General features: G+C 44.1%; 1 protein-coding gene across 1 annotated transcript in view; it reads left to right on the top strand.

Annotated features, from left to right (window-relative positions):
* PIGX (phosphatidylinositol glycan anchor biosynthesis class X) overlaps positions 1–12,914 on the top strand; it is a 369,667-nt gene that overhangs the window by 82,238 nt on the left and 274,515 nt on the right. The gene's annotated exons all lie outside the window — the stretch shown is intronic.

The following is a 12,914-nucleotide window of genomic DNA, read 5'->3' as shown; positions in this document are numbered from 1 at the left end:
AGATCAGTGTGAAGGCGGAGCATTTCTTCAGACAACGGCGAAAACCAGCCTCTCAGGAGATTGATGCCTGGTCCAGCCTTGGCCATTAGATGAAACTCTGTATGGCTTCCCTCTATAGCCTCTGATAAGCTGGCTGTTGTGTAGAATTGTGTGCAATCCACATCTGGTATTGCTAGTGGCCCCGGATTGACCTTGCAGGCCATGGTATACAGACTACAGGCACCTCTCGGTGGGTGACCCTTTGCTATTGCCCAGCGGTCAGGGTCTGCTCTGCCAAGGGTTGGTAGAAATAGAGGACCCAGATCCCTTTTGGCCTACAGTCTGACCATTGAGAGGAGGTGTTTAGAGAAACGTGGAGTTTCTCCCGTAATGGTTTCCTTGCTGCTGCACTCCAGGAAGTCCTCCACATCCCAGGCTTATGCCATGAGTTTGGAGGGTGTTTGAAACCTTGTGTGTGAAGAGGTCGCTGTCCCCCTGGAGGGCTCAGGTTTTTGATATTTTGGGCTTCTTGTAACAAGGCCTTGACATCCTTGAAAGTCCAGGTGGCTGTTCTTTCCAGTTTCCAGGGGGCAATAGAGGGCACCTCCCTGTCATTGCATAGGGAGGTTGCCAGGTTCTTGAAAGGGGTGGTGCACATGTGCCCCCTGATTTATTCTGCCTTTCCTTCATGGTATCTCAGTCTGGTCCTCCAGGTGCTGGCCATTTGAGGCTCTGTTTGAGCCTCTGATCTCAGCCTCCATCAAGGACCTTACTCTCAAGATGGTTTTGCTCGTGGCTATCACCTCAGTTCATAGAGTTTGAATTGTAGGCTCTGTCCTGTCGGGACCCGTATCTCTCCATTATAGAGAACTGTTTCACTTCGCATGGTCCCCTTCTCTCTGCCTGAGATGTCTGCATTCCATTTGAATCAGGAAGTCTGCTTGCTCTCCTTTTGTGGCGGAGGGTTCTGCTCCTGTGGATCGGAGGCTCCATTTATGGATGTCTGAAGGAATGAGTTATAAGTATTACCATACTGGGACAGAACAAACGTCCATCAAGCCTAGCATCCTGTTTCCAACAGTGGCTAGTCCAGGTCACAAGTACCTGGCAAGATCCCAAAACAGTACAATACATTTTATGCTGCTTAAATAAGCAGTGGATTTTCCCCAAGTCCATTTTAAAAATGGCTTTTCTTTTAGGAAGTTATACAAACCTTTTTTAAATCCCGCCAAACGGGGGGATCACGTGGTGCGATGAGAGGGTGAGACGTGTTTTTGCTCTCTCCGAGGCCCCGACACACTTAAAATCTCAAAATAACCCTACAGCGCTGGAATTATAACATCACTTGAGCAGCGGAGGCCAGTTGAATATATACTGTATGGACAAATATTAGAAACGCCAGCTAAAGGTATGGCGAACAGAGGGGCTAAAAAAGAGAAAGAAAAGCCGAGAGCATCGGAGGTTGGGGCAGAGAAGTCGCCATCTTGTGCTGGGCCGACTTTCTCGGCAGAACAACTGGCACAGATGACGGAGGTGATTATAACAGTGCTGGAGCCCAAGTTTGAAAAATTGACTAGTCAATACGAGGCCTTTGAAGCGCGACTCGCTGAGACCACGAAGAGGACCGGAGAATTAGAAAAGAGGGTATCGGATCTAGAAGACACCGCCAACCCGATGCAGACAGACCTCAAAAAACTCACCGGCACGGTAGAATCCCTGTCTACAAAATTAGACAATTTAGAGAATAGGTCCCGACGGTCGAATTTACAGCGTGGGACTGCCTGAGTCAATTGGAGATCGAGTGCTGGCAACAACACTAGAGCGCTGGCTGGCTTCTGAGTTTGCCTTGTCGGACTCGTCAGGGCCGCTTTGCCTTGAACGAGCGCACCGCGTGGGACGAATCAAAGATGGCAGACAACAACCTCGTGTGGTGATCTTGAAAGTCCATAACTACCTGCACAAAGCAGAAATCCTACGTGGGTACCGGTTAAAGCGGGATGAGGTAAAGTTTGATGGGCACCTTATACGTATATTTCAAGACTATTCTGCCAGCTACAAGACAGACGGAGGCAATTTACTCCAGTGTGCAAGCAGCTGGCCGCACTTAATGTCAAATTTATGCTCCTGTACCCAGCCATATTAAAGATCAGACAGGATAACAATTGGAAAAGTTTTGAGTCAATTCATGAAGCAAAGGATTTGTCTCCGGCATTGAAAGAGACCAAAGAGAAACAAGGAGCAGCCCATCAGGAGACTGAAAGCCGTTGCATTAAGGTTTGGCTGGCTGAGTATACAGGCTAAAGCTGTAGATAATACACTGCTGTGGGTTACATAGAATTATGTTGAAGTAAACGAAGTTGTGGGGGCCTCGAGCAATGAAGTGTCCCCTAATGTTACAGGTTGGGAAGGGTTAAGGGGGGGGGGCAGTGGGGGGAAGAATTTTGGGAGGGAGGGGGGGAGGGTGAGATTGGGAGCAGACAAAGGAAGAGACAGAAAGGAGAAATATGGAAGACTAGACTATTGGGGTGTAGATAGGGGCAAGGTTAAAGAACGCAAAGGAGGTGAAGCGAAACAGAGGACCCTAAGGGTGAGGCTGGGCGCCCTGGGGTGGTATGTACTAAATAAGCTGAAAGTAATTTCTGGAAGGGAACCTGGCTAGATTAGGACTCAAAAAGGTACGCCTGGTCTCATGGAATGTGTGTGGTATCACATCCCCAGTGAAACGCACAAAACTTTTGGCGGCCCTTAAACATCATGGAGCGCAAATAGCCTGCCTACAGGAAACGAGGCTGTCACGAGAAGAACACGATAAATTAAAGAGGCATTGGGTAGGAGAGATGTTCTGTTCCCCAGCAATGGGACGAAAAGGTGGGGTTGCAATCTTGATACATAAATCCCTTGCGTGCACAGCCAAGCTGAGGTTCAAAGATGGGGAGGGGAAGTACCTGGGAGTTCAAATAAACATACAAGGAAAAGAGTTACTATTGGTAGCAGTCTTTGCACCTCTTGTGAAAAGCAAAGTTTTTACACACAACTGTTGCATAGATGTCAGCAATACACACACCTGCCTCTGATAATAGCAGGAGACATGAACCAGGTATATGATGCACAGATAGATAGGTCCAGTGGGATGACACAGGGTGGTAAAAGTGGAGAGACCATATTAGAAATCTTTCTGCACATTAGCAGGGCTGATAGACCCCCTGGACTATTGCATCAGGAAGAAAGATACTATACGCATACATCTAGAGTACATCGTACACAGTCCAACTGGATTACATATTTGTGTCCCCAACCCTGTTCCCTCAAGTGTTAGACGCCCAAATAGGCCCGGAGGAAATCTCCGATCACGCAATGATATGGGCAGATTTAGAAGCACAGTCTTTTTTTCAGAAGTCCTCAGGCTGGAGATTCCCCGCATATCTTTATTCCTCCCAGACTTTAAAAAATTATCTGTGAGAGATGGAGGAATACCTGAGAATAATGAGTGCCATTTGGAAGACCCGGGCCTTTTCTGGTCGGCGGCAAAAGTGGTGCTGAGGAGACATAATAGGTATGTGTGTAAGCGTAATTGATGTATTAATCACAAGTTATGCTTCCGAACGCAAATTGAGGGAGATGAAGAGAGCATATACTAAACCCCCACTCCAGCCTGTTATGATGCTCTTATGGTGACACGGGCGGCGCTGAATAGCCTCTTACATGAGAGAATGACTCGTTCCCTTTTTATCGAAATTTCGGCTCCAGAAATTTGGAGATAAATCGGAGCATATCTGGCCAAAGTAGTGAAAAACACTAGAAAACACATTTTATTACAGCATTGCGCACACAGGAAGGCGGGGTTTCCACTAATAGAAGAGGTTGCGGAAATATTTAAAGAACATTTTGCAACACTATAAAGGCAGGGGAGAGAACCATTAGAGACCAGAATATTAGACTATCTAAAGATCTCGGAAATGCCCAAATTGTCAACAAATGCAATTGAGGCCCTAAACGCTCCAATAACAGCGAAATTATACAGGGCATTAAAGCACTCCGGCTTCATACTGCGCCTGGCCAGATGGCTATACCAGTGAATTTTACAAGATGCTTCAAAACCAGGTGGTGGGACCATTAATAGATGTATATAACGAAGCGGTACAACAGGGCAACTTCCCCCGCCATGCGAATTCAGCTTTGATTAGCTTGATCCCTAAACCAGGGCGAGACCCCTTGCAGCCCGCTCATACAGGCCAATATCACTAATTAATGTAGATATAAAAATTTTATCTCGAATCCTGGCAGACAGACTGGCTTTTAGCCTGCCTCATATTGTACACACAGACCAAGTGGGGTTCGCAGAGGACGGAAATCTGTACTTAATGTGCGGAAGCTGCTAGCAGTACTGATGCATGCGAAAAGTCAGGTACAAACAGGCTAATGGTCAGCTTAGATGCGGAACGAGCATTTGATGTAGTCAAGTGGCCGTTTATGTTTGAGACGCTGCGGTGGGTGGGAGTCCAAGGTTGGTTCTTTGAAGCAGTTAGGCACTATATACATCGCCAAAAGCTGCCATCTTGGTCAATGGCATTCGGACAGGAGAGTTTGGGATTGAGCGGGGGACGCGTCAGGGTTGCCCGCTCTCCCCTTTACTATTTGTGCTCACACTGAACCACTGTTATGTGTAATTAGAAACACAAATGCAATTAAAGGAGCACAACTCCCTGAACATATGATTAAATTATTGGCATATGCAGATGACCTTATGCTCCTTTTAGATGATCCCCAATCGTCGCTGGGCCTTACTTAAAGTGGTAGGAGAATATGGAGAGTTATCAGGTTTCAGCTTAATCACACAAGTCCTTGGCAGTGCCGATGAGTGAAGAGGTTCAAACTGGTGGCAGGGGCAGTTTCCTTTGAAATGGGGACTGAGCAGTTGAAATATCTGGGGGTTGTGATACCTGTTGACCCTTTACGGCTTTACAATGAAAATGTATTACCACTTCTGACTGAGACCAGGCGTACATTCAAAAATGGGGGAAGGCCCGCTTTCTCTGACCGCTAAGATCGCCCTGTTTAATATGATGGTGGCCCCTCGTGGTTATACACCTTTCAAATGCTCCCGCTGTATTTAAGACAGAGAGATGAAAGGGTCCTGTCCAGAGCGATCCAAACATTTTTGTGGCGAGGCCTGAGACCGAGGCTCCCAATTAATGTTCTTCACAAGCCTAAAACGCATGGAGGAATGGGCCTATAAGCATAAGATACCTCACGATAGCTAGCTCCATGAGACACATAAGAGATTGGCTGGTGGGGGGCCAGGAATTCAGCAACCTCCATAGAATCATCTGCTTTCCCGACGTGCACCTCAGCTGGCTGCTGCACTCGGGCAAACAAAACCCAGACATTAAGATCTCTACAAACTTGTTCTTGACATCTGCTAGAGCAGCTTGGAGATGGCTATGCAGACGGCATGGCTTTTCAGCGAGTTCAACGCCGTTTTTGCCAATATATCATAATCCGACTTCCCGGTGGGACAACTTCAGGAGTGTTTGCTCGTTGGCGGCAGAAAGGTATTCAATTTTTGTATCAAATAATTAATGAAGAAGGACAATGCAACCTTTTAAAGATTTACAAAGAGAATAGCACTGCCAGCTTCAGATGTGTTTGCTTATTTGCAAGTGAAACATTATGCCACATCGTGGGCTGGATCAACCTATGTGAAGATGTTCAAGACACCTGAGCACAGCCCTGACACTGGGATCTCAAAATGAAGTCCCGCTAAAGTACCATCATAAACATTTGTTAGACACCACGAGGACATAGACTACAAGAAGAAGGCACAGGACTGGTCTGCAGACCTGGCAGCTGAGGTGTCGACAGTATGATACAAAACTTTTTGTTGTCTGTTCTGCACCTCGCCATTCGCACGATATTGGGAGCTACAATATAAATTTGTACTCCGTTTATATGTATCGCCACACAGAGCCCAGAGAGCAGGATATGGAGCAACTGGAAATTGTCCAAAATGCATTGCCCCAATGGCCACTTGGGACATATGTTCTGGGCCTGTTCGAGAGTGCAAAGATTTGGAAGCAAGTGCTCGAAGCAGTATGGATATGTGGCATAGAAGGACAGTGTTACAGCCATTGATTTATTCGAAGTATACAGATATGCAAGCCGGCATTGCCGGGATATCGCAGATTTTTGCAACGCGCGATATTGACAGGAAAGAAAGTGATTTAAATGGTTGGATGGACGGAAAGGACCGAACATTACTCAATGGAGAATACTTATGATAGATTTCCAAACTGGAACGATGCGCAGTCCGAGACCTAAATCAGAGAAGGAAGGCGGCTGCAACAGACTGGGGCAAATTCTGGAATACTACAACCATCAGCAAAGAGACATTTACTTGCCACCTAATCCTAATGCTCTCCTTACTGTTATTTCTAGAAGTTAATAAGGGAAGGGGAAGGGGTGGGGGGGGGGGTTGGGAAAGAAGGGAGGGAGTTATTAGTTATATAATGTTAGATAGCAAAGAACTGACATGTAAGTTTCCAGATGGATGTAACTGTATTTGATGTCATAAAAATTATTGAAACATAAATCCCGCCAAATGAACTGCTTTACTACATTCTCTGGCAACGAATTCTAGAGTTTAATTACACATTGATGAAGAATATTTTCTCTGATCATTTTAAATTTACTACTTTGTAGCTTCATTGCATGCCCCCTAGTTCTAGTATTTTGAAAAGAGGAAACAGCGATTCACATTTACCCATTCCATTTCACTCCCTCCTCCCCTGTTCACCAAACCACTGAATTCAACAGCCCACAGACAGGACGAAAACACATAAAACACACTGGACCATCACACAAGACCCCCACCCAAAAACAAAGACCCACCACACACACACCATCCCAAACACCATACCTAGCTGCTCCTACACTACTTCCTATCCTGTCCACTTACACTACTCCTAGCTGCTCCTACAATCTACTTCCTATCCCTGTTCCACTTAACACTAACCACCCCACTCGTTGAAAGCTACGTCATACCAACGCTACATAACCATCATAGACCAACCAGATACACTAAACATCATCAAACGGACAACAACCATTACAATGGAAGAACACCAACATGTGGACAACCACAACATAAGGGGAAAAAAGCTCATAACAAACCCAAACTAACAAAAAAACGACAACTGACAAAAATCCACATAACACCGAACACAGAAGACCCTTACCACAAAATCCAAATGGGCTACATCAATGCTAGATCCGTAGTAAGCAAAGCAGCAATAATAACAGACTGGATCACGTCAGAAAACCTCGATCTGCTTTTCATTAACGAAACCTGGATCCATGATCAAAATGACCCTATAATAATCCTAGACCTATGCCCCCCGGGATACAAAATTACTCACTGGATCAGAACGGAAAAGAGAGGCGGAGGCATAGCACTAATTCACCGATCCCACTTCACCATTGTAACCTCTGCCGAGTCCATTACACCCCTTGAAATCGCCTCAATCAAAATCCACCACACAGCCCTGCTTGACCACATATACTATGTCCTGTTTTATAGACCACCAGGAAATTGGAATGAATGCCAACCACACTTCATGGACATCATATCAAACACCTGTGTAACCAACTCCAATATAATAGTATTGGGAGGCATCAACCTCCACCTCTATGACCCAAACTCCACCAACACACATTCAAGCAACCCATGTCAAAGGGCACACACTTGACCTCATCTCACACAAACTGTCCACAGACCAGAGCCTACTAATCTCAGATATCAAATGGACAAGCACACCATGGTCAGACCACTACAAACTAAATCTATCCCTGCAATGGCGGAAAAAAGGATCATACCCTACACAAGAACACACAACCTACACTACAAGAACCTAATAGACCCGGTAACATTCTGGCAACAAATATACAACAACGAATGGACAGCATAAACAGACTCCACACACTATCTCTCAGACTGGGATAAAAGATGCAAAAGTATATTAGATGAAATAGCACCCTTACAAACAAGAACCTCACGTAGGCAACTCCCGATACCTTGGTACAATGAAGAACTGAAAAAATTAAAAACACAATCTAGGAAACTCGAACGAGCATGGAAAAAAACAAAAGAGGCACAGGCACTCAACGCATGGAAACAAACTCACAGAAAATACAATTACGCTATTAGACAAGCCAAAAGGTTATACTGCAAAACCAAAATAGGACCAGACTACAGAGACTCGAAAAACGTCTACCAACTCATGAACAAACTAATAGACACCACCCTGGTCACCACAACCAATACAGACACTCCATCTGCAGACAAACTTGTCAAATACTTCAATGAAAAAATTGTAAACCTACGCAATATGCTACCTCTCAGAACAACACGGACATTGAAAACTTCATTGGATCGAGGATCCAAGATGGCCGCGCATCACTAAGACGCTGCGGATCTCACTCTCACCGGTGCTAAAGATGCCGAAACGTCGAGGGAGAGTGGCAGCCAGAGCTCCCACGCTGCCCCCCTCATTGCCTGGTCCTATAGACAGATTTGTGAGACCGTCGGGAACAGCTGTTGATAACGGAATGCTGCCAGCTAGGAATCCCGATGAGCTGGAGACTTCGGCTTCCATTGGCCTTGATGTCACTCTAAGCCCCGCTATGCGCTCACCGCCTTCCCAGCCGATTGGCGCGAGTTCCTTCCTCCTTGGATTGACAGGGTCTACTCCGGAAGGTACAGAGGGCCCAGAAGATCGTCGAAAGGAAGCTCAGATAACATCGGAGCAAGGAATAGAGGGCAGTTTACCCGTAAAGATGCCGCGGAATGAGGGAGAGGAGCCAAGGGACAGAGTGTGATTCTTGAGCAGTCTTCCATAAGGTTAGAATTACCTAAAGCACTAGTGGAAAGACCAAAGGAAGTGACTTTAGAAACTTTATGGGATTTGGTATGTAACCTGGGACAACTTTTTCTGAAACAGTAATGAGATATTACCTAAAATAAGAACTTTGGAAACTGAAGTAGAAAAAAAAGAAGAGGAGTTTAAAGTTTTGGATGATAAAATTGGAAAATTGGAGGAGAAATTGGATCAAAAGGTTTTGAACTTTGAAACAACTCAAGCTATGATGATGAAAGATTTAACCAGTCTTAGGAAAAGAACTGAATTATTTGATAATTACACTAAAAGTTGTAATTTGAGATTTGTTAATTTTCCTAGAATACAAAATGTAGCTCCCCTTGAAATGTTAAAACGTTACTTGTGTGAAAATCGGAATATTCCCGAACAGAATCTTCCACCTTTTACAATGGCTTTTATATTCCTGGGAAAGAACCAAATCAGATAATTGAAAAGCCGATAGATATATCTCTTTTGCTCGAGACCACTGACTCTGAACTTGCAACGGCCACTACTTTGGTGGCAACCGTTGCACTATTGCCGGATAAGAATTGGATTTTCCGCTTGTTTTTCCGTAATAAAGAAAAGCCTTTTATTTTCTGATGTCTCTAAGGAGACTAGACGGCGGAGGAAACAATTCTTACTCCTCAAGCCGGAAGTTCTGCACTTGGGGGGTACCTTCTTTTTAAGATACCCCTGCATGTGCATAATAAGACTGGGGGGGAGAAGAAATATGTTTTCATGGAACCTGCTCATGTTTCGGCACTTATAGCCTCGGTAAAAAGGATAAGCGATAAGAATAAGGCAATTCCACTTAGTGATATGCGATATCCTATGTTTGTTTTCATTTGTTTATTTCTCCAGTTGATTTCCTACATATTGGATCCTAGAATTATGGACAGTATCAATCCTTTGAAAAAGTGAATTATTTTACTTTTGGAAATAATTTCCTTGGTAAATTGTATATGTATGATGATACTTTCTGACATATAAGAGGTTTCTTATAAATATTTGAATAAATGAATAAATTAAATAATAAAAAAAGAAAACTTCATTGAATGCATGGACCCAATCCCAGGAGAATATCCAGCGGACAGAACCTGGACAAGCTTCGCTCTCCTCAAGAAACAGTCACCCAAGCGATTAATAGATTCTCCACTGTAAACTGGATATCTGCCCCAGTTACCTAATAAAATTCCTCCCCCACCACTTCATAGCAGACCTTACATCCCACCTAAATTACATGCTTCAATATGGTCTCTTCCCTGAGGACAACGGCAATATTCTACTCACCCCAATACCAAAAGACAACAAGAAAAAACAAACGACATCACCAGTTACCGCCCAGTAGCATCTATCCCACTGGCAGTCAAACTAATGGAAAGCTTGGTAACCAAACAACTCACAGCCTACATAAACAAATCTCGATTCTACATGAATCACAATCAGGATTCCGCTCCATCCACAGCACAGAAACAGTACTAATTACCCTACTAGCCAAATTTAAACAAGAAATTGCGAAAGTCAAAAGCGTACTTCTCCTTTCAATTCCATGTTCAGTGCGTTTGACATGGTTAACCATAAAACTACTAAACATCCTTGAATACTTCGGGATTGGCGGAAGTGTACTTAACTGGATCAAAGGCTTCCTAACCACCAGAACATACCAGGTAAAATCAAATTCGAACATATCGTCGCCATAGAAAGCAGATTGTGGAGTACCTCAAGGATCACCACTATCACCAACTCTTTTCAGCCTAATGATGACCCCACTAGCCAAGTTCCTTTCCAATCTTGGCCTTAACCCTCGTTTTTTATTTGTTTAGGGTATTTCTGTCTCTTTCCAGTCCACTGGTCCAGCCACTGATTATCTGGAATAACAGAATATCCTAGGCTGCAACTTTGTTCAATTTATCTAGACTCCATCAATGATCAGAGTAGCTACTTAATCGGGACAATACTTAGGAAATAATAATCAGATACAAAGCAGTGGATATGAGAAATGATCCTCGTCTTTTATTATACTTACAGTAATACAGGATTAATAAGATTAGACAATACAAGAATGGAATCTTTCTCACAGGAAGCCAACAGACCAATGACCTAACTAGGCAGCATGGTATCTGAAGACTTCAAATATTGTTTATGCCACCAGTTATATATCGTATCTTTAACATTGGCACCTGGTGTTTACATTGTTGCAATTCCTGGTAACTTCCACAAATCTTATTTACCAATTAGTGCATCTAACCACAAGTTCATCTTTAATCTTTCAAGTTTGTTAGCCTTTCCTGTTGTCACTCCCTTTAACTGTAGATGTAAGTTTTTGTCACATATCCCTAACCACATCTTCCCATATTGGCCTGGTACAGCTGGGTACAGCTGTCATTTCTGGGCAGCTTCACTAAACTCCTCCCCCCCCCCCTGCCAGTTTAAATGCTTTAGACTGTCATAATCCTTATTTTGGCAACAGCTGAGAGAACGTTTAGAGTCAGACTTGATATTATGGTTTTAAGGCCTAGCTGCCAGCTCTAAAACCAGTTGATCTGTTTTTTACAGCAGCATTATCTGCCTTTCTACACCCTTTCATTTACGCAGACAAGTGTCACATTATACATACCTTACAAACATGACATTTCAGAAATCACCAGTGAAATCAAACATTAGCTTGAACATTATGAATTCTTGGGCGAATGCATTGTCAACTCAAACTCAACTCAGAAAAACACACTGTCTCATCCTCTCATCTTAATACAGCACGAACAAGCCACCAACATAAACACCCCTGACTACACCCTCCCCCTCTCAGAAAGCCTGAAAATTCTTGGAGTTATAATTGACCGTAACCTCATACTAGAGAACCAAGTAAAACCTGCATCACAGAAAATGTTCCATTCAATGTGGAAACTCAAACGTGTGAAACCTTTTTTCCCCAGAGGGAAATATTCTGCAACCTGGTACTATCCATGGTACTAAGCCATCTAGACTATTGCAACGGAATCTATGCGGGATGCAAAGAACAAATCATAAAGAACTCCAAACTGCTCAAAACACAGCAGCTAGGCTCATATTTGGTAAAACGAGATTCAACAGTTCCAAACCCCTACGAGAAAAATTGCATTGGCTCCCAATCAAAGAACGTATTGCGTTCAAAATCTGCACTCTGGTACACAAAATCATCTACGGTGAAGCGCCAGGTTAAATGACTGACCTCATAGACCTACCAGAAACAATTTAAGATCATCACGAACTTACGTAAATCTCCACTACCCAAGTTGCAAAGGTCTAAAATATAAAACAACCTATGCATCCAGCTTCTTCTATATAAGCACACAACTATGGAACGCACTAACCAAGTGTCGTGAAGACAACTCACTTCCGAAAAGCACTAAAATCTAACATGTTCATAAAGGCATACCCTAATTATCCAACCTAAATGCCTGAACCCTGCACGCCCCAGTCCCGCCTTCGCTATGCTTCCGTCACACCCCCGGGAACTTTGGTTGTCCTTGCGACAGAAAGCAGTTGAGGACGCCCAAAATCGGTTTTCGATTATGCCGATTTGGGCGACCCTGGAAGAAGGACACCCATATCCCAATTTGTGTCGAAAGATGGGCGCCCTTCTCTTTCGAAAATAAGCCTGCTTGTCTACTATGGTCTCTATTGCAACCTTGCTATTGGGATATCCTATCTTCCCTGTTTTGGTGATATCTTGAAAGAGTTTTGCTTCTGTGATCTTTGCTCATGGCCCTTTCAAGGGCCAGGTGGCTCTAAGGCCATTCTGAGGTGGATCAAAGCAACTATTGAAACCACCTACATCTCAAGATTGTCTGGTATCTCTACTAGAGCTCAGGCTACTTCTTAGGTGGAGGCCCGAGTGGTGGCACCTGAGAAGATTTTTAGGGTGGCTTCTTGGTAGAACACTCTATTCCTTTGCTAGGACTACAGGTTGAATGTGTTGGCTGGGGTCTGCTCGGACTTTGGCAGATTCACCATTCGGGGAGGGGCCTTGTCTTCCCCCAA

The sequence above is a fragment of the Microcaecilia unicolor genome, chromosome 10 (assembly GCF_901765095.1).
Source record: "Microcaecilia unicolor chromosome 10, aMicUni1.1, whole genome shotgun sequence".
NCBI lineage: Eukaryota > Metazoa > Chordata > Amphibia > Gymnophiona > Siphonopidae > Microcaecilia > Microcaecilia unicolor.
The sequence above is the reverse complement of the archived record's forward strand: the minus strand, read 5'-3'. Positions and strand labels throughout refer to the sequence as shown.